This window comes from Giraffa tippelskirchi, chromosome 4, assembly GCF_054371585.1.
Source record: "Giraffa tippelskirchi isolate mGirTip1 chromosome 4, T2T-mGirTip1v1.2.pri, whole genome shotgun sequence".
Taxonomy (NCBI): Eukaryota; Metazoa; Chordata; class Mammalia; order Artiodactyla; family Giraffidae; genus Giraffa; species Giraffa tippelskirchi.
In genome coordinates, this window is record NC_137278.1 from 123,896,174 (window position 1) to 123,916,113 (window position 19,940).

A 19,940-nucleotide genomic window follows, 5' to 3' on the forward strand; every position below is an offset into this window, starting at 1 on the left:
GAAGACTCTTGAGAGTCCCTTGGACTGCAAGGAGATCCAACCAGTCCATCCTAAAGGAGATCAGTCCTGAGTGTTCATTGGAAGGACTGATGTTGAAGCTGAAACTCCAATACTTTGGCCACCTGATGTGAAGAGTTGACTCATTTGAAAAGACCCTGATGGCTGGGAAGGATTGGGGGCAGGAGGAGAAGGGGACGACAGAGGATGAGATGGCTGGATGGCATCACCGACCCCATGGACATGGGTTTGGGTGGACTCAGGGAGTTGGTGATGGACAGGGAAGCTTGGCGTGCTGTGGTTCATGGGGTTGCAAAGAGTCGGACACGACTGAGCGACTGAACTGAACTGAGTAGACAGATTGGAGATTGGAGACAGGACACAGGGAAGAGGGCGTCCCTGGTGGCTCAGCAGTAAAGAATCTGTCTGCAATGCAGGAGATGCGGGTTCGATCCCAGGGTTGGGAAGATCCCAGAAGGAAATAGCAACCCACTCCAGTATTCTTGCCTGGGAAATTGTAAGGACCGAGGAGCCTGGCAATTGACAGTCCATAGGGTCACAAGAGTCAGACATGACCTAGCAACTAAACCATCACTGCAACATACAGAGAAAATGGCCATGTGGAGACAGGGACAGAGACTGGAGTTATTCAGCCAGAGACCAAGCAACACCAGGAACCACCAGAAGCTGGAAGAATCAAGGAAGGATTCTCCCCCAAGGCCTCCAGAAGGAACATGGCCCTGCTGTAACCTAACCTTGACTTTGGACTCCTGGCCTCGAAAATTGAGCAAGAATACATTTCTGTTGTTTCAACCTGTCTAGTTTGTGGTCCTTTGTCATAAAAACTAATTCACCACCATGTTGACTGTAGCTGTGACCCTAGATCATTGCAAAGCAACTCTCAGCTCAGTTTCCCATCTCACTTTCAAAGAATTAAGAAAACATATATTAGATGAAATGTGTGCATAATATCATATGCTGGGTCACAATGCTGCTGCTGCTGCTAAGTTACTTCGGTCATTTCTGACTCTGTGCAACCGCATAGACAGCAGCCCACCAGGCTCCCCCGTCCCTGGGACTCTCCAGGCAAGAACACTGGAGTGGGTTGCCATTTCCTTCTCCAATGCATGAAAGTGAAAAGTGAAAGTGAAGTCGCTCAGTCGTGTCCAACTCTTTGTGACCCCATGGACTGCAGCCTACCAGGCTCCTCCACCATGGGATTTTCCAGGCAAGAGTACTGGAGTGGGTTGCCATTGCCTTTTCCAGTGAGTCACACACATAACTTTATATGTGTCATTGCTACAATTAGTTCCCTATCTGACAAGTGAGGACATTAGGGTTGAGGGAGTTTAAATAACTGATATCAAAAAGTAAGTCATAATATTAGCTAACATTTGAGTGCTTGGTATATATTAGGCATTGTGCCAGACTCTTTGTATCAATTATCTTATCTCATCTTAACAACAAGAGTATAAAGGTACGTACTCTGAACTTTCTCCCTACTTCAGAGATGAAGAAACCAAGGCACAGAATATAAACTATGTGCCTGAAGTCTAGTACTTGGCAAAAGCAGGACTTGGACCCAAGTGGTTCTACAGCCCAGGTGCCTCAGCCGTTCGCTGTGTTGCATATGGATGCTGTGTGCTCATCACCCCACCATTCCTGCCTCTGATTCCCAAGGCAGCCCATGCACAGACTAACTGCCCTTTAGCATCATGCACACATCATTATATAATCTTGGCCATTTCCAACAGGATGCTTTTTTTTTGAAACCTCTCACTGATACTCCTAGTACACCAGAAGTGCAGAAAAATATGCTTATTTCCTCTGATTTCAGAGCTAATTTTTGTAAAACACTTTTGATACACAAAGCAAGTCTGATGGTCAACCATCTGGGTGTCCCCTCCAAAAAAGAAAAAATCAATAAATATATAATATAACCTTGCATCGTTTGTTTTGTTTGGATCCCTCTGAGAGAGCAGCAAAGCCACTTTGTTTTGTCTACATTGTTTGATCATAGTCAGTGTTCTGCTCTTTTACTTGCTGGCAGGTCCAAAGGGATCTTTTCATGTGTCACAACTACACAACTGTAACTGGAGAAACACCATGGCTTGGTAAATGCTCACCATCCTGGCTTAACAACTCATCTTACATCCCCCCCCACCCCCACTTTGCTGGAATTTTATCAGTTTTTCTACACATGTAGGACAATAGGCAGAGAGTGGAGGCCCAAAGGAGCCTGTGATACAATGGGAGTAAGAACCTTCAGTTGGCATAAATGTCAAACCATATCCTTCCCGAATAATCAAGCATGTCAGTGTCTATTACTTTCTCCTTCTTGGCATGTACCTTGCACAAATGCCAAGTTTCATATGATGCATTTCTAGGTGGGAAATGTTTTAAAGGTCTTTTTTTTCCCCTATATTTACTTTTTAGAGTAATGGTGCTTGTTAGATTATTCATTCAAATATATTACAACACATATTAGCAATTCAAATTATTCAAACAATAAGCCAAAGTGAGCAAAATTGTGAAGCTAATTACGAATCTACCTTCTCCAGTCTTCATAGCTACTATAGACACTACTGCATTAGTACACTTGATCCAAGCAAGATCAATCACAATCTTCCTTGCATGTTTCCTTCCTGAGAGAGATGATGGGTTCAAAGATGGGCTTCTGAGCCTAGATCAGCCAGTCTGATTCTTGCCATGATAGTTTTGAAAATGTACCTAAAAAGACATTGATTTCTTTCTGTATGACAGAAACAGAGAGCAGGTAAATGTGGGAACTATTGGTATATTTTGCACTGAGGAGCAAGCAAAGTGCTTTGGTAACAAGAGCTCAGTGAGACAGACAACCAGAGGAAAAGAGAATCAAGGAGCAGAAAGAAATATTTTATAGATTTCCCCCAGTGTTCCTGCATTCTGTTGCTGACTGTATTACCTATTGTTATGTAACACGTTATCTCAAAACGAAGTGACTTAAAACAACAGCAAGTATTACCCCACAATTTTTGTGGGTCAGGAATCTAGACGTGGCTTAGTTGGACCCTCCATCTCAGGATCTCTCACAAGGCTACAGTCAAGGTGCTGACCAAGGCTGTGGCTTCATCTGAATTCTCACCTAGGCAAGGATATCTTCCAAGCTTTCACACGGTTGTTGGCAGGATTCAGTTCCTCGCAGACTGTTACATCAAGAATCTGAGTTCCTCTAAATTGTGGATAGAGGCTGTCCTCAACTCCTTGCTATGTAAGCTTTCCAGAGGGCAGCTCACATCACAGCATCTGCCTTCATCAGAGTGGAAAGAGTAAGAACAAGGTGGAAGCTACAGAATTTTATAACTTCATCTTAGAAGAGACATCCCATCACTTTGCTGTACTCTGTTTGTTAGAAGTCACTATTTCTAGTCTACACTCATGGGGAGGAGATAATACACAGTGTAAATACCAGAAGTCAGGGGTCATTGAGACCATTTTAAAAGCACCCTAAAACACTGACATATCTTAGCTCTTAGGTACCATGAAATAATCCCAGTTACTCTGCAACGAAGCTTAATTTTTTGCTTAAACTAACCAAGAATTGGTTTCTATTATATACAGCCCAAACTTCTCTTTTTTCTTCCAGTTTTTTTGAGAAGTAATTGGCATACAGCACTGTATAAGTTTAAGATGCACAAAGTAATGATTTGCCTTACATACAGGACAAAATGATTACCACAAAAATTTAGTGAACATCCATCATCTCATATAGATACAAAAGAAAAGAAAAACATTCTCTTTGTGATGAGAACTCTTAGGATTTACTCTCTTAACAACTTTCATGGGAACAGTTGACTCATTGGAAAAGACCCTAATGCTGGGTAGGATTGGGGGCAGGAGGAGAAGGGGATGACAGAGGATGAGATGGTTGGATGGCATCACTGACTCAATGGACATGGGTTTGGGTAAACTCCGGGAGTTGGTGATGGACAGGAAGGCCTGGCGACTCATGGGGTCACAAAGAGTCGAACACGACTGAGCGACTGAACTGAACTGATACAGCAGTACTAATTCTATTAATCATGTTGTACATTACATCCTTATTTATTTTATAATTGGAGATGTGTAACTTTTGACTGCCTTTATCGAGTTTTTTCTCCCCCACCCTCATCTCTGGTAACCATAAGTCTGATCTCTTGGGTTTCTTTTTACATTTTTATAAAAATTTTAATTTTCTTCTGTTTTCCAGCCACACTGTGTAGCATGCAGGATGTTAGTTCCCTGACCAGGGATTGAACATTTGTCTCCTGCAAAGGAAGTTCAGCAACTTAAGCACTGGACCACCAGGGAAGGTCCTCTGATCTCTTTTTCTACAAATCTGTTTATTTGCTTTTTGAAGTACAACCAACCTACAACACTATGTTAGTCCCACACACGACATACACACACACACAAAACAGGTTATTTAATAGTGATAAAGGCTGAGACATGAGAAAATTATTAACAACTCTTACCAATAGGAAAATCAATACAAGAAAATAAAAACTCTGAAATCTTCAAGTAGTCAGTGAGTATATGATTTATTATTAGTGGCCTTTTTTTTTTTAACTCATAAATGGAGGAAATTTATTTATTTATTTTGCTTTTTGCTTTTTGAAACGTCTTAGTTTTCTCTCATCATATTGTAAAATGGAAAGACAAACAAAAAATTTGTATAACACTGTGACTAATTTGAATATCTCAGCTTCAGATTATGGGATATAGTTTTGTGTTCATTATAAAAACTGAAAAAAAATTCGTGAAAACCCCTTATCTTGGGGTTACTACCTCAGTCTGTAGAAAGTAGAGTGCTTTTCAAAAAAAACCTTTAGCAAAAAGTCCCCTCCCTGGTTTTTCCTTCAAACATTAACCTCAAGCATTCACTTCCTTCCATATTATTTATACATGTAACCTCAAAATTTCTAAGAAGTCACAAGCAGATATAAGAAAGATCAAAAATATCAGCCATCTGTAGACCAGACCTGACAAGCTTCATGGTGGAGATGAAAACCTCTCATGTCAACGAACTGAAAAGGGACTATTGTATCCACCAGAAGCTGGACTGCTGATCTTCTAGATCTCACCACCCAATCAGGAATTCTATAAATGTGCACCTCAACCACATAAACATTTTCTTTCCAGTTTCTGGATTGGAGTTTATCTTTGCTGTGCAGAATCAATTTAGCTTTGGACAGAAAAATTTGCAAGAAATGAAAGAAGCAGGTTTTAAAAGCAAACAAAAAGACATAATGGGTGTAATTTCCCAAACATGCCTGAGCAGGACCATGTGTTTGATTTTATTTAAGAAAGCAAAGCAATCCCCAAGGGATTACTCGAGTTGGTTTCTTATTTTGGTCATGATTTCTTGTGTCTATTGGTTCTGTCAATTAAAATAGACCTTGCAGGATATAATGATGTTATAAACCATGTCCAAAAAACCTTGGAATTAGAAAAAGAAATTTGATGCCCAATAAGGGTTAGAGGGTCAGGAGAATGTGGTAAATAAAAATCACCCTACCCAGGTGCCCCCTCTGGCTTTTTTTTCCCCCTAAGTCTCTTTAAAAATACATATTTATCTATTTATTTAACTGCACCAGGTCTTAGTTACAGCACACAGGCTCCAGAGCCCATAGGGCTCACGAGTTGTGGTGCTCAGGCTTAGCTGCCCTGTGACATATGGAACCTTAGTTCCCTGACCAGGGATCAAATCAGTGTCCCTTGTATTGGAAGGCAGATTCTTAACCTCTGGATTTTGACAATTAAAAACTAGTAGAAAAAAAAGAAAAAGGACACAGGCTCCCACTGAAGAAATGACATAACGTTTCTTCTCCACTCAGTCAATGAGCTTCCCAAGTAACATACATAAGTAAAAAATCCGTCTTAAAAATCAAATGTTTTCTATACTGCCTGTTTTGCATAGCATGTAAGTATTGAATGAGGTTCAACTGGTTGATCCTGCTGATTTTTTTCCAACAGAGCATCCCCCACCTCTTCCAGAGTGACACATCTTCTTTAAGTATGTGATGCCCTGCCTCACTGATAACACCAGATGGGCAGTCAATTTCAGTCTTGACTCTACATTAGAATCCTCTGGAATGCTATGCTATGCTAAGTCGCTTCAGCGTGTCCGACTCTGTGCGACCCCATAGATGGCAGCTCACCAGGCTCCGCCGTCCCTAGGATTCTCCAGGCAAGAATACTGGAGTGGGTTGCCATTTCTTTCTCCAGTGCATGAAAGGGAAAAGTGAAAGTGAAGTCGCTCAGTCGTGTCCGACTCTTAGCGACCCCATGGACTGCAGCCTACCAGGCTCCTCCGTCCATGGGATTTTCCAGGCAAGAGTACTGGAGTGGGGTGCCATTGCCTTCTCCAGAATCCTCTGGAAAAGCACTGGTAAAAATAACCCCGATATCCAATATGCCCCCGGACCAATATCAGCAGAATCTCTGTAGTGGGATTCAGGCATTTATATTTTTTAAAAATTCCCCAGTGACTATAATGTGTAACCAAACTTGAGAAACCACTGATAGGTACCATTTTGGTATACTACTGATAACTGTGATCTTAACTGATGAAAGCCGCTGAACTGCTAGGGAGTTTAAGAAATCATGTTATGCCAATTATATCTCAAATTTTTAAATTTAAATAAATAAAGGAAAAAAAATCAAAAATTTTTTTTCTTGAAATACAACGTCCACTCAGTAATTTAAGGCAATAATGCAAACTTATTGACTCCTTGCTATTTTCTTTCAGGGAACACATTCCACAAAATTCCACAAGTTGTGGTAAACATGCCCTTCTCTCTTCGGGAAGATTATCCCATCAGGTTTGTTGAAGAAAAATGATGGTGCTGCTTTTGATATACTACCAAAGAGAACATTCTAAGAAAAGTATAAATTCATAATTGAGATAAAAGCACTTATAACACAGGGACTTCCCTTGTAGTCCAGTGTTTAAGACATTGCACTTTCATTGCACAGGCTCGGGTTTGATCCCTAGTTGGGGAACTAAGATCCTATATGCCTCACTTTACAGCAACAACAACAACAAAAAATGACATGAATGTGAGAATTTGCACCATGAAGTTGACCCTAACAAAGTAATAGAATACTGAAGTCTGGAAGGAAACTTTTAAGATGTACAATCAATATTGATCCAACCCTAGAGAAAACCAGGACCAGAGATAAGTAATTAGTTTAATGTTTTCCTGCTCTTGAGGGGCATTATAAAACTCACCTTTCTCACTCCTAGTTCAGGGATTGTGTTTTAAATATATATGAAGCATTTCATCTCCTGCCTCACCCATAGTAAATGCTCAATAAATTGTAGCAATTGGTAGAAGTAATGGTGGTGGTAGGGATCACATTGGTAATAATGTCCTCAAAGCTTTATTCAGTGTTATCATCACTGTCTTAAAATACTTCACAAATGAAAACAACTGTTTTTTTGTTGGATGACCTCTCACTTATTTGAAACATGGGAAATAATAAAATAATAATAAATAGGGAGGAGTAAAAAAGGCTTTTATTAGAGCTGCAATGAAAACTTAACCTTTTACTATTTAATGATTCATTGGTTGAACATTTTATGCAATTAATTATAAAGTATGTATAATCTGATCTGACTTTATCCTTTATCTAGAAGATCCTAGAGTATCATTTGTCTGATGGAAATATGTTACCTATTTGCATATATATTAGAGAGTTAAAAGTGCTTTTATATATTAATTTAATTCTCACACAAAGCAGATATTGGTATTATTACCACTTCTTTACACTTAAAAATCATAAGCTCAGGGAATGAGAGGGACTAAGCCAAAGTGGCTCTGCTAATGAGTGGCAGGGCTAGTATTTCATTGCAGGTTTTCTACCTTGGAGTCCTTCATTAGGTTACATACTTGGACAGAGCCACTACAGCCTTTTGAATAATTGACTTTCCAGAGCCACTGTGTAATGCTGTGTCTTAGGCTTTCATTGAGCAGAATGTGTACCAGCTCTTTTTAAAAACGTGCTTTAAAAAAAAAATAGTACCTCATTATGTTGCTCAGTCTTATTTAAAGGCCTTGGAGACAAGTTCTTTGGAGAATTCAGAGCCAGAAAAGTATCTATATCATCCAGCAATCTGGGAACTGCTTTTGTTTAGATGAGGTGTTTTCTTTCCATTGAATGTCTCTCTGCCTTGGCTTTTAAGAAACTCAGAGCAAAGTTTTATACTTGATCATTCAGATTTTCTCAATCCATGTTTCTATGACATACCTTCTCTCCTGCCTTTCCCTATTCTCAAGACTACCACCTCATTTATACATGACTTCTGCCTTCTAGTGTTTGTCAATGATTCAGTTTTATTGTACAGATTGTAGTAGACATCCATAGTGTTCAACTACATTAAGAATATTTCCCTCTTTTGTGATAATAGAATCTCAATGCTTCTTGCTTGTCTTTACCCCAATCTCAGTCCTTGTGGCTTAGAGGGAATTCATTCTATTTTTTTAGAGCCAAGGGTGGAAACATAACCTAGGCCAGGCCATTCACTGTGCTGTATTGCCCTGGCCTCAGTAATTGGATCAAGAATGAAGCCATGACATGACACAAATCAGGCCTATCAGAGCACATTCAAATGTTTTTACGGGCATCACTGTAAAGGAGGTGTTGATTTTCCAGTAGAATGGCCAACAGGATGGGATGAAAAAACCAGAGCTTCTGACCTCCATCTTATTACTCAGTAGGATGCCTGAGAATGGGGCCAGCCCAAAGGAAAGCAGATCTGAGATATGAAGACATGAAGGAGGCCAAGGCCAGTTGACCTCTTTGAATTCCTGTGTTAGATGTGGGTTCTACTTCAAGACTTCAACTACGTGGGCCAATAAATTCCCTTTTATGCTTAAAGCATTGGGGTTGGAGTTTTCTGGATCGTGCAATCCAATGTGTGTTGACAAATATAGTGGTTTATTTTTTTTTTTTACCACCACAAATTCTAGTTGAAAGCAGGCAGGACACAAATCAAAATAAATACACACTATGTGCAAGGTTTTATCCTTAATATCACAATTAACCCAGACAAGTTTTTGATTATCTGGTGGTTATATTGGTCATCAACCTTTGTTTACAAGGCCCAAAATAAAGCAGTGTTACAGTATTTGCTTTCTTTGGTTAATATTATTATTATTTTGGCTGTGCTGGGTCTTTGTTGCTGCTCTAGTTGTGGTGCATGGGCTTCTCATTGTCACAGAGCATGAGCCCGAGGGGCCCCAGGCTTCAGCAGTTGGGGCTCATGGGGTTAGTTGCCCTGCTGCATGAGGAATCTTCCCAGTTCAGGGGTTGAACCCAAGTGCCCTGCATTGGCAGGCAGATTCTTAACCACTGGACCACCAGGGAAGTCCTTCCTTGTTTGGTTTTTGCTAATTAGGCAGAAGATAGCAAAATGTAAAACATGCTCATTTTTTTCCACTTCAGTAATAGTCGATAGAGTAGTTTTAAATTTCAAACATTATCTATTTCTATGAATACTGTACCCTTTTAAAATGAAGATGTTTCAGTTCTTATAGCTCCAAGATACTCAAGTTAAATTCAAAAGGCTCTCCTGGGCCAGTTATATCAGCGTTTGACTTTCCTGCCGACTTATTTATGTCTAAATATTTCTGATTTCCTTAAAAATAATGTTAAATGCATGATTCATTCCAGTGTAGCTTTCTTTGGTCTTCCATTGTGGGTTGTTTATTTCTATTATTCAGATGTAGTTCCTCAAGATTAGGCACAATCTCATCCCTGACTTTTCTTGTCAAAGGTGTGGAGTATGACAAAGTCTCGCGTGTGTGTGTTTGTAAAACAGAACTGGCTTTCTTTCTTTTAGTTATACCTCCAATTATGAACTGAATGTTTCTGTCTCCCCTCTGCCTCCCCTGCCCTCCCTGTGGCCCACTTCCAATTCCTGTCTTGAAGAGCTAATTCCCAATGTGATCATATTTGGAGATGTGGATTTGGGGACCATTGTAGGCAAATCTGGGATAGGAGATGGCAGAGTACAAGGATGTGTGCTCATCTTCTCCTGCGAGAACACCCAAATTCCAACTAGCTGTTGAACAACCATCGACAGGAGAATGTGGGAACCCACCAAAAAAAGATACCCCATGACCAAGGGCAAAGGAGAAGCCACAACAAGATGGTAAGAGGGGCACAACTGTGTTTAAAAATCAAACCTCATAGCCGCCAGAGATGCTTGGAGGGCACAAACAAAGCCTCGTGCACACCAGGACCCAGGGAAAGGAGCAGTGACCCCCACAAGAGACTGAGCCCGACCTGCCTTTAAGTGGTGAGGCAGAGCATGAGTCAGCAGTGTCCTGCAGGGAGGACAGAGGCTCTGGCAACAGCGGTCCTGGGAGGCACCTAAAAAGGTCTGTCTAGTCGAAGCTCTGGTTTTTCCTGTAGTCATGTATGGATGTGAGAGCTGGACAGCAAAAAAGGCTGAGCGCCGAAGAACCGATGCCTTCGAACTGTGGTTCTGGAGAAGACTCTTGAGGGTCCCTTGGACAGCGAGGAGATCAAACCAGTCCATCCTAAAGGAAATCATCCTTGACTATTCACTGGAAAGACTGATGCTGAAGCTGAAGCTCCAATACTTTGGCCACCAGATGCAAAGAGACGACTCACTGAAAAAGACCCTGATGCTGGGAAAGATTGACAGCAGGAGGAGAAGGGGATGACAGAGGATGGCATCACCAACTCAATGGACATGAGTTTGAGCAAACTTCAGGAGATGGTGAAGGACAAGGAAGCCTGGAGTGCTGCAGTCCATGAGGTTGCAAAGAGTCAGACATGACTGAGCAACTGAACGATGGCCTTTGGGAGGTAATTGGAGTTAGAGTAGATCACGAATGTAAGGCCCTAATGATAAGATTAGTGGCTTTAGATGAACAAGACAGAGACAACTCTCTGCAACATAATGACACAGCAAGAGAGGCAGCTTTGCAAACCAGGAAAAGATCTCTCACCAGCCGACACCTTAAGCTTGGACTTAACCAGTCTTTAGAACTGTGAGAAATAAATTTCTGTTTTTTAAGCTACCAAGTCTCTGGTACTTGGTCACGGCAAGCCCAAGTTGACTAAGACACCTCCTATGGACATTTCCAGTCTGGCCTCAAATATATTGCAGTCTGCACCTTTCTTTTCTTGTATATACTAAATTTAGTAGTTTAGGGGGAAAAAAGTCCGCTAAAATTGACAGCGAATCGCCAAACTTGTGAAGTTGTATTTTACCTCTATGATGGAAAAGAGATTTCCCACTAAAAGGCAAATCTTCTCTTTGAAAAGTTTGAATAGAAGGGCTCTTTAAAAAGAATTACAACTGTTTAAATATAGGTTGCTGGAGATACAAAATTCTCAGGAAAGTTTTTGGCTTTTAACCCATAGTATTTTTATGTGAAGATGAATTGAATTCATTTTAATTCATGCACAACTCTGAAGTTTCCCCCTCCCTTGTTTTTTCCCCCCTTCATGAACATGCAAACAAACATGTATATAGTTGTAGTATTATTTCCATTCACTATCTTACCTATTTTTTCTGGAGGCAGTGTTGTGTAGTGAAAGAACACTGGTTTCAGAATTCAAAGACCTGTTTTCACTCTGTTTTATTAGCTGAGATGGTTTGAGCAAATCATTCCATTTTTCCTTTGCTTTCTTATCAGTAAAATGAGACCAGCTCATTGGTAAAGAATCTGCCTGCAGGCAACATGGGTTCGATCCTTGAGTCAGGAAGTTCCCCTGGAGAAGGAAATGGCAACCCACTCCAGTGTACGTGCCTGGAAAATCCCATGAACAGAGGAGCCTGATGGGCTACAGTCCATGGGGTCACAAAGAGTCCCGAACGACTAAGGGACTGAACAACAACAAAATGAGATCATTAATACCTGAAAAGGTCTTCCCTGGTGGCTCAGATGGTAAAGAATCTGCCTTTAATGCAGGAGACCTAGATTCATTCCCTAGGTCTGGAAGATCCCTTGGAGGAGGGCATGGCAGCCCACTCCAGTATTATTGCCTGGAGAATTCTGTGGATAGAGGAGCCTGGCGGGCTCCATGGAGTCTCAAAGAGTCAGACAGGACTGAGCAACGAACACTTTCACTTTCAATACCTGAAAAATTTAGTTCCTGGGATTTCTGTAAGGATTCCATGAGTAATGCTAGTAACCATAATTTTCCTGAACAAACATAATTAACCAAGTTTACCAAGTGTCTGCCATGTGCCATGCACGGTGCAAGGCTCTGGGAACAGATTGTTAACAATAGGAGTTTTTAAGCAATTATTTTAAATAACACATTGTTTTGGTCAAGAATCTCATAGACTGATAAGAGAAAGCAGACAAATTAACACGTAAATGCAAGGCTTGTAATGCACTCTCTTGGAGTACTTAGTCTTTCTAGCTTTATCAAGGCTTGTAACTCTGTTATTATCTATGTCCTTCTTCTCCTTTTAAAGTCTCTTTTCCTTGCAAGGTTATGGACTCCATGAAGGCATTGTCTGTCTTTGTTAGCTGCTCTGTCTGTGGTGCCCTCGGCATAATTATTTAGGAACTGGAAGATAAAAAAGTCTGGGGAGTCCACTTGATAAATTCAGTGTGATATTATTTCCAAAAAGCCTTTCAACATTAACTGATATTTGCAATTTAATTCTGAAAGGAGAGGCAAACCATCCATTCTTGCACCATAAATGGAGAGCTTTGCCTGCTTCTCATTCTTTGTAAATCAGTTAACTACATATCATCTCTATCAACTGGACCCGACTTTTCCTCGGCCCTGATTTTACATGAGTAAAGAATAAAGTCAGGTACCAGTTTTCATCCTCTCAGACTAAATTGCATTAAACTAACAACAACAATGAAAAAGAAAAGCAAAATTGATCGGCTTCATTTCCTGGGTACAGGAGGATGCTCCGAAGAAATAATAGCCTTAAGTATTTCACGGTTAGACTCTTTCCACACATTTCTGGTTTCAAGCTGCAGCTGTGCCCGGGTTGTCCTTGCAGTAAATATATCACCAGGGTGCGTAATCTTGTTCTGTAACCTCCTGCAAATCCCAGGGATGTGCAGAATTCATCAGCTCCAAGGTATGTGAGGCTGAGTTTGGAGAGAAAATCCCCTCTCTCTTACAATTCCAAACATATTAACGAAATGCCCTGAGCAGGGATTTTTACTGATATGTTCCCTTTACTGTAGTGAACTTTAATGTGTCTTTAATTTTTTCACCAAGAGGAGTTTGCAGAAACTGGGTCCTGAAGGAGCACAGAATTTTGACCAGTATCTGCCATTAATTTATTCTGCTTTCTAAAACCTGATCCCCAGAAAAGAGATCCATTGGAAATCATAATTGAAAACAGCGAATTCTGGTTGGGTTGAGACTCTATTTTGAAAAGAGACGCATTTACTCTTATATTTACTGTGCTGTACAAATTAGAGAATAAAATCAGAAGGATGTTCATAATTTGGAAAAAAAATCTCAGGTATTCTCCAAGTTTATTGGTTTTTGAAGGCAAGGCTGATGGGAGTATGTTGTTTTAAAACAAACAGGCTCTTTGGCTCGGAAAATCAGCTCAATAGTAAATAGCTAAGTTTTTCTAGCTATTCTGAGCTTATTTGAGAAGATTATATTGCTTTGTCAGGTCAGAATTTGTGTCAGAGAGCCAAGTGTCAACTTTCTACTTAAATATTAGGCAAGCAGGAGTCAGTGTGTCTGGTCACACAGGACACAATCTGCTCTTGACTTGCAGAATTACACTTTCTTTGCTGCAGAAACAGGTTTCCATGAGATCTCTGAATGGCACTGATGTGTAGGAAAGAAACCTTTATCTCATTATTTCCCCCCGAGCAGCAGATGCCTCTATGATAATAGGAAAATAAGAATATTATTGAATTTTCCCAATGGCGTCAACTTACTACCCTCAAGTCTGGTATTTTTCAAAGCCTATTAAAGGCTGGAACTCCATGTCTCTTTCAGAAGCCCTTTCTGATTCTCCAAAAACACAAAGGAGATCTACTATTGTGTATACTAGAATGACATGTTTCCAAAAGGTTTGAATAATCATTTATTACTGAAGAATAATCTAATTTCATCACATTATAACTTTCCTTAAGAGCAACTTATGCTGTCTATGACAGAGAGAGGGAGAGAAAGAAAATAGGATGGGAAAATTACTAAAATCTCTCAACTGTGTAAGTTTGTTGGGGTAATTTGATCTTTTCCTCTGGGGCACAAAGGGAATAGTATTTACTGAGACTAATGTTATCAAGATGGTGAAAATTTGCCCTTGATCTGTAGGCTTTGAAATGCTAAATGTAAATATCTAATGCTCACTTCTGTTACTCAGTTACTCAGGAAAGACTATAGTCCCTGCCTCCTTCCCCACTAACACTCCTTTCTCAGCATATACCCTCTGCCACACAAAGTATATTTGAAATTTATAATCAAATTACAGGCAGCTGGAGAGCCCAGCCACTGAAGAAAATTGTTTTCCATAAGTCATCTTCGTGATTTGCAAATGCTGGAAAAGCAATGTTAAAACTGTAATTTTTAATGACAGCTCACCATCGAAAGCATTTAATTTAGGAGTAACATCCATAATCCCAAATCCTATACCAGGCATGTTTGATTTGGCTATCTTTTTGAAAAGATCCATTTTCTTTTATACTCAACTCTTTATTGATATCATGAGAAGAACTGGCATCAGTAAAACCTAATTTCAGTGGAATAGTTCTGAAAATGCTTACAAACTGATGTTACCCTTTAATTCACTTAAAAAAATTGAATAGGTTCAGAAATGTTGGTATGAATTCAACTTACCATATGTCCACTTAATGATAATTCAGAAACAACAAGGAACAGACCTCCCACAGACAACTCTTTATTACTAGATTTCTTCAAAGCATGGGCTTAGAATACAATGTGTTTTGAGCTTGAGAATGGAGAAATTGGCCTCAATAGACTAGTAAATGAATTTAACTGGTCCCTTGCATAGTTATCCAGAGAGATCTTTTTACAATATATACAATGAATTGTATAGCCTTTTATCCATTTGTATTCAAAAGCATTATACATTCAATATTAGAAAACATGGAAGGAAAGGGTTATAATGGCAAGTAGAAGTGGTGAAATCTATCATGTAAAATTTTTACAGTACCAAAGAATCCTGACTCTGGAGAAAAATGTCTGGACTCAAGTTTGGCAAATTATTTAAGTTTCAGCATCTTAATTTCTAATATGGTGATATAATAATTGTTTCTTTTGATTCCTGTAAGAATTAAAATAGATGATATATAAAAATGGTGATTTACAGGGCCCTAGACAAATAGGCTGGAGTTCTAGATGGTGGCAGCAGACAACTGAACAGCAGTGGAGAGAGTAACTTAGATTTATTGAGCGTTTACTCTGTGCCAAGCACCATGCTAGGCACTTCCCTTCCAAGATCAGATTTAATACTTAAAAAGGAAGATATTATCTCTGTTTTAGAAACAAGGCTCAAGGACTCCCCTGGTGGTCCAATGGTTTAGAAGCCACCTCCCAACGTAGAGGACTTGGGTTTGCTCCTTGGTCAGAGAACTAAGATCCCACACGCCACCAGGCAACTACTGAGGAACGAAGAACCACGTGCTATAATGAAGACCCAGTGCAGCAGGAAAAAAAAAAAAAAATGAGGCTCAGAGAAAAATCTGTTATGAGTGAAGCTAAAACATTAAAACTCATATCTTTTTAATTCCAAGTATGGTCTGGCTCAACATCATGTTGATGAGCGCTATACCATGTTCCCCCTAACATTAAATAACCCTCTGTCCCCACTGACCTCTCCAATAGGCTCACCTTCTCCACCACCCTCACACCATTGCTGAAAGGGGGGAAGGCACACAGCCAAAAACAGCCAGAAGCCTCCAAATTTTCTAATATATTCCCAACCCACCATCTCAAAGTTCTGTACTGAGGGAAGAATGAGAAAAGCGAAACACAGTCATACAAACAATGGTGACAGGACATTGCGGTCTCTTATTGAATGTCACTGACCTCATCAATTTGACCACTTTAAGGTGAACCAATGGTTGGATGCATCAATATCAAGGGTGAATAGCCTGAATACTCAGATTAAAACTCAAATTGGTTTTGAAATTCAGAATTATTTTGATATTGGCTATTTTCACGGTTAATGGTACTGAAAGACCTCACTGCATAAATGCTTTGACCTCAGAAATCTGGTGAGATAGAGGAGATTACCTTTATGTTCTTATTCTTTCGAGCTGTCTGATGGAGAAAGTGAATGGATGATTGACCTCTGCTATAGAGGACATTCCAGCAAGGAAACAGTCATTAGACTCTTCATATAGCTTTTTCAACTAGGCATCCAAGTTTATCAAAGATTATTATGTTTTCCTTTGAATCTTCGGGAGGCCACTGTATAAAGTCTGGTCTATTTGGGAAACATTTTACAAGGAGCTTACTCTAGGAGGCTTTCTTGGGGAGAGAAGATGGCCAGGGGTCAGTTTTGGCAGGATATTTTCAGCCCATAGATTAGGTTGTTTATAAGCCCACAAACACATTCCCTTCTGTTAAATAGAGTGAAACAAACTTACATCACTCCCCATAACATTTTCTAACATATAATGTTTCTTTCTTTGACATAGAAGCTATTTTGTAGGATGGCACACATCCAGCAGGAATTGCAAAATTCAAGCAATTTACTCAGATCTTCTGACCCCAAAATGTTTTAATATTCATTTCATTAAAATATTTTGTAAATGGCCAGGTAAGTTGAATTCTCGGGAGGCCACTGTTTTTTGCAGCGGTTTTACAGCCTTCATCCTAAAAATATCATTTAGATGGTGCGTCAACTTAGGCCTGGGTAAAAATTCTATTTTTTTTTTTTTTAACAACATCTTGTTTTCAGTAAAAGAGATCAGGAACTTGGTGATAATGGATTGTGAAAACAAAGACACAGCAACAAGAAAAACTACCCAATAGTGCCTTTATCCTAGTTTCTCTTGGCTCAAAACATCTTTAAAAGTGGCAAGCATTTCCCCAGGGGGATCATCCAACCAATAGCTTGAAAAAAAAAAAAACAAAACTGTTTTTTAGAAGCCTTTGGTTGTGAGAATGAATTGAGGTGATTACTAGGGTGCTTGTTTGGCCAGAGTCTTTGTTCCATTAATAAAATGGCAGCAGTGACTATGGAAGAAAAACACATTTTAATAAAAGAAAGGCAACTCACAAACACAATGCGCTGGCTCTAGTGGTCCTTAGGTTCTGGTAAATTAGGGCAATTGTGCCCAGTGCTCGTGTATAGGGTGCGTGTGTGGTGCAGGCACGTGTGTGGGGGGAGGGGCTATACTGCAGCTGGGTATCTGGAGGAGAAAAATCTCTCCAGCTGTTGCTGAACAGGAGTGGGGTCTGATTCATACATAATGCAGGCAGTCAGTTATGCATGCCCACGCATATTATCAGACATATATGTCGCAGAGGGAACAAATAGCCATTTTCCACCTCGAGTCCTTCTAGGGAGGATAGAATGAAAGGCCCTTTTGTTCTCTTGCGCACTGCGAAGGTGGGTGTGCAACTCAGTCTGCAACTAGGGCCTGGAGAGAAACCCTGCTCCTTTGGGGAGCCCCTTTGGCCAGGCTGGAGTGGAAATGGTTTGAAGCCTATGTTAATAAAGTATATATCTGATTATTAACTCACTTCCAAGGGAGGCATAAGCTCACTTCTTAATTTCTCTTAGAATTTAATGCACAATGCCATCAGAAAAATGTATCTTAAGGCTTTTCATCACCTACTGTTTCTATTCAATCTCCTGTCACCATCATCAAGAAGAAATTAATTTCCGGCTTAAGTGAGGCAAGTTTTAGCTTCCCCGATGAACCAGACTTTACTTCCTGCTTTATCTTTTCCATCCCTTTCCTTTGGGTTGCGCACACACACACACACACACACACACACACACACACACATGCACACACACACTGTCACGATAAGGTTATAATCTTAGAGCTGCTTTCCAAGCTAAACCTGCATCCCCTCTTTCACTAAATTGACAAACTGTATGGAGATATGTTTTGGAGATATCTAAAAAAAGTCAAAATGCTACTCTGCATACAAATTTATGGAGCTTGTAAGTTGTGAGTACATATAATGAATCTATGGTGATATTTATTAACTTCCTTGCCCCCTCTCCCTTTTTCTAGAATCTTTCTTCTCTTCTTACTGCTTCTATCCACAGGGTATAGTAAAGACAAACATATTACATTGTAATTCTGATCCCAGGTCAGAGGTGACTGGTTTGGGGTTGGCTAATGAAGTGGGATATTTTTTTCCCCTTGGGACAAAGAAAATAAGCTGGTCTTTCTACTCAGAGCTGTAAAGTTCCAAAGATGTTGGCTATAATGTTTTCCACATGTGGCAAAGAGAAAGTGAATTCTTAAAGTTTTGTTGTCCGTGGTTGCAATTTTTCTCTGAGATCAAGTAATATCTTTTCTTAGATTCCATGAAACATCTTAGTATCCTCATTCATAATACATTATCATCTAAGCTAGTTTGAATTGAGTCTCTGTCCCTTGCTGGGAGAAGAGTCCCAAGTATTACAGTAGCTATCTTTCAAACGAAAGCCAAACTTTGTTCCTGGTGTGGCTCTGAGTTCCTCACTGAGAAGAGAGGCAGCACCTTACTTAAAGAAAAGACAGCAGGATTTAGTGCTAACGCTTATTTTAAATTCTTGTTTTGTCTTTTGTCTAGCTCTGTGCCTTGGGTAAATCACTTAAGTTCTCTGATAATATTATCTCCCTGGCAGTATTTTTTTTTTTAGGTTTAGAAATAGCACATGTAAAGTAGTAAGTCTATAATTGGTATCCAATGAATGGTAACTATACTCTAAAAATAACTATTGCAATTAGTTAAACAGAATTCTTAAAAGTGTAAAACTGCAAAACAGACTTTGTTTATTCAGCTCACATTTTTCTTCTTTTCTTCTTCCCCCTTGCCTCCTTGCAATAAGGAGTTCATGGTCTGAGCTTGAGAGTCCCTTGAACTGCAAGGAGATCAAACCAGTCAATTCTAAAGGAAATCAGTCCTGAGCATTCATTGGAAAGACTCATGCTGAAGCTTGAACTCCAATACTTTGGCCACCTGATGCAAAGACCTGACTCAATGCTGGGAAAGATTGAAGGCAGGAGGAGAGAGGGACGACAGAGGACAAGATAGTTGGATGGCATCACTGACTCAGTGGACATGAGTTTGAGCAAGCGCCGAGAGATGATGAAGGACAGGGAAGCCTGGCATGCTGCAGTCCACGGGGTCGCAGAGTCTGATACGACTGAGCGACTGGACAACAGCAACTTGGCTCCTTTCCTCCTTATATTCTTTTCCTCTTTCCTTTTCAATTTATTTCCCTTTGAGAGAACCAAAGAGTGTGCAAAAATTCAAGTGTTCACTCACTTGGTTGCTGGAAAGTAGCTAGAGATTTAGTGTAGAGCTCTCTTTGACTGCACCTTCTTGCCAGAATAATTTTCTCAGCTGTTTCAGATCCACTGCTTCTGGGTCCAATATTTTCAATATAATCCTCTGTCTTTGGTTGGGGTCCTCAAGGAGTCCGAGGCAGTGATGTATATACCAGTGGTAACCTGGGGAGTACTGTGGGAACAATACCTATCTATGGATGCGTGAGCAACAGGGTGGGGCAGGGGGAAACTCTGACCTGTGATGCAGGTGCCATTGGGGCCTCTATCTATCCTCCACCAGAGAAGCTCGAGTGCCAAGATGGCCCTTCAGAGTTGTCCCAAGTAGAGGCAAGGCATGCGTACCTACGTGCTAAGTCACTCAGTAATGCCCATCTCCATGACCCCATGGACTGTAGCTCTCTAGGCTTTTCTGTCCATGGGATTTCCCAGGCAAGAATACTGGAACAGATTGCC

At 40.2% G+C, this 19,940-nt stretch overlaps 1 long non-coding RNA gene across 2 annotated transcripts in view; it reads left to right on the forward strand.

The window, feature by feature from the left end:
• Positions 1–19,940, forward strand: part of LOC145546136 (uncharacterized) — a 58,031-nt gene that overhangs the window by 32,058 nt on the left and 6,033 nt on the right. The window contains exons 3-4 of one of the 2 annotated variants that reach the window (XR_014082546.1): positions 5,992–6,205; positions 6,767–6,942. The exons of the other annotated variant lie outside the window; for it this stretch is intronic. This is a non-coding gene — a long non-coding RNA (uncharacterized LOC145546136). Of the gene's footprint in view, positions 1–5,991; positions 6,206–6,766; positions 6,943–19,940 lie in introns of those variants that run through there. 2 annotated transcript variants of the gene reach the window in all.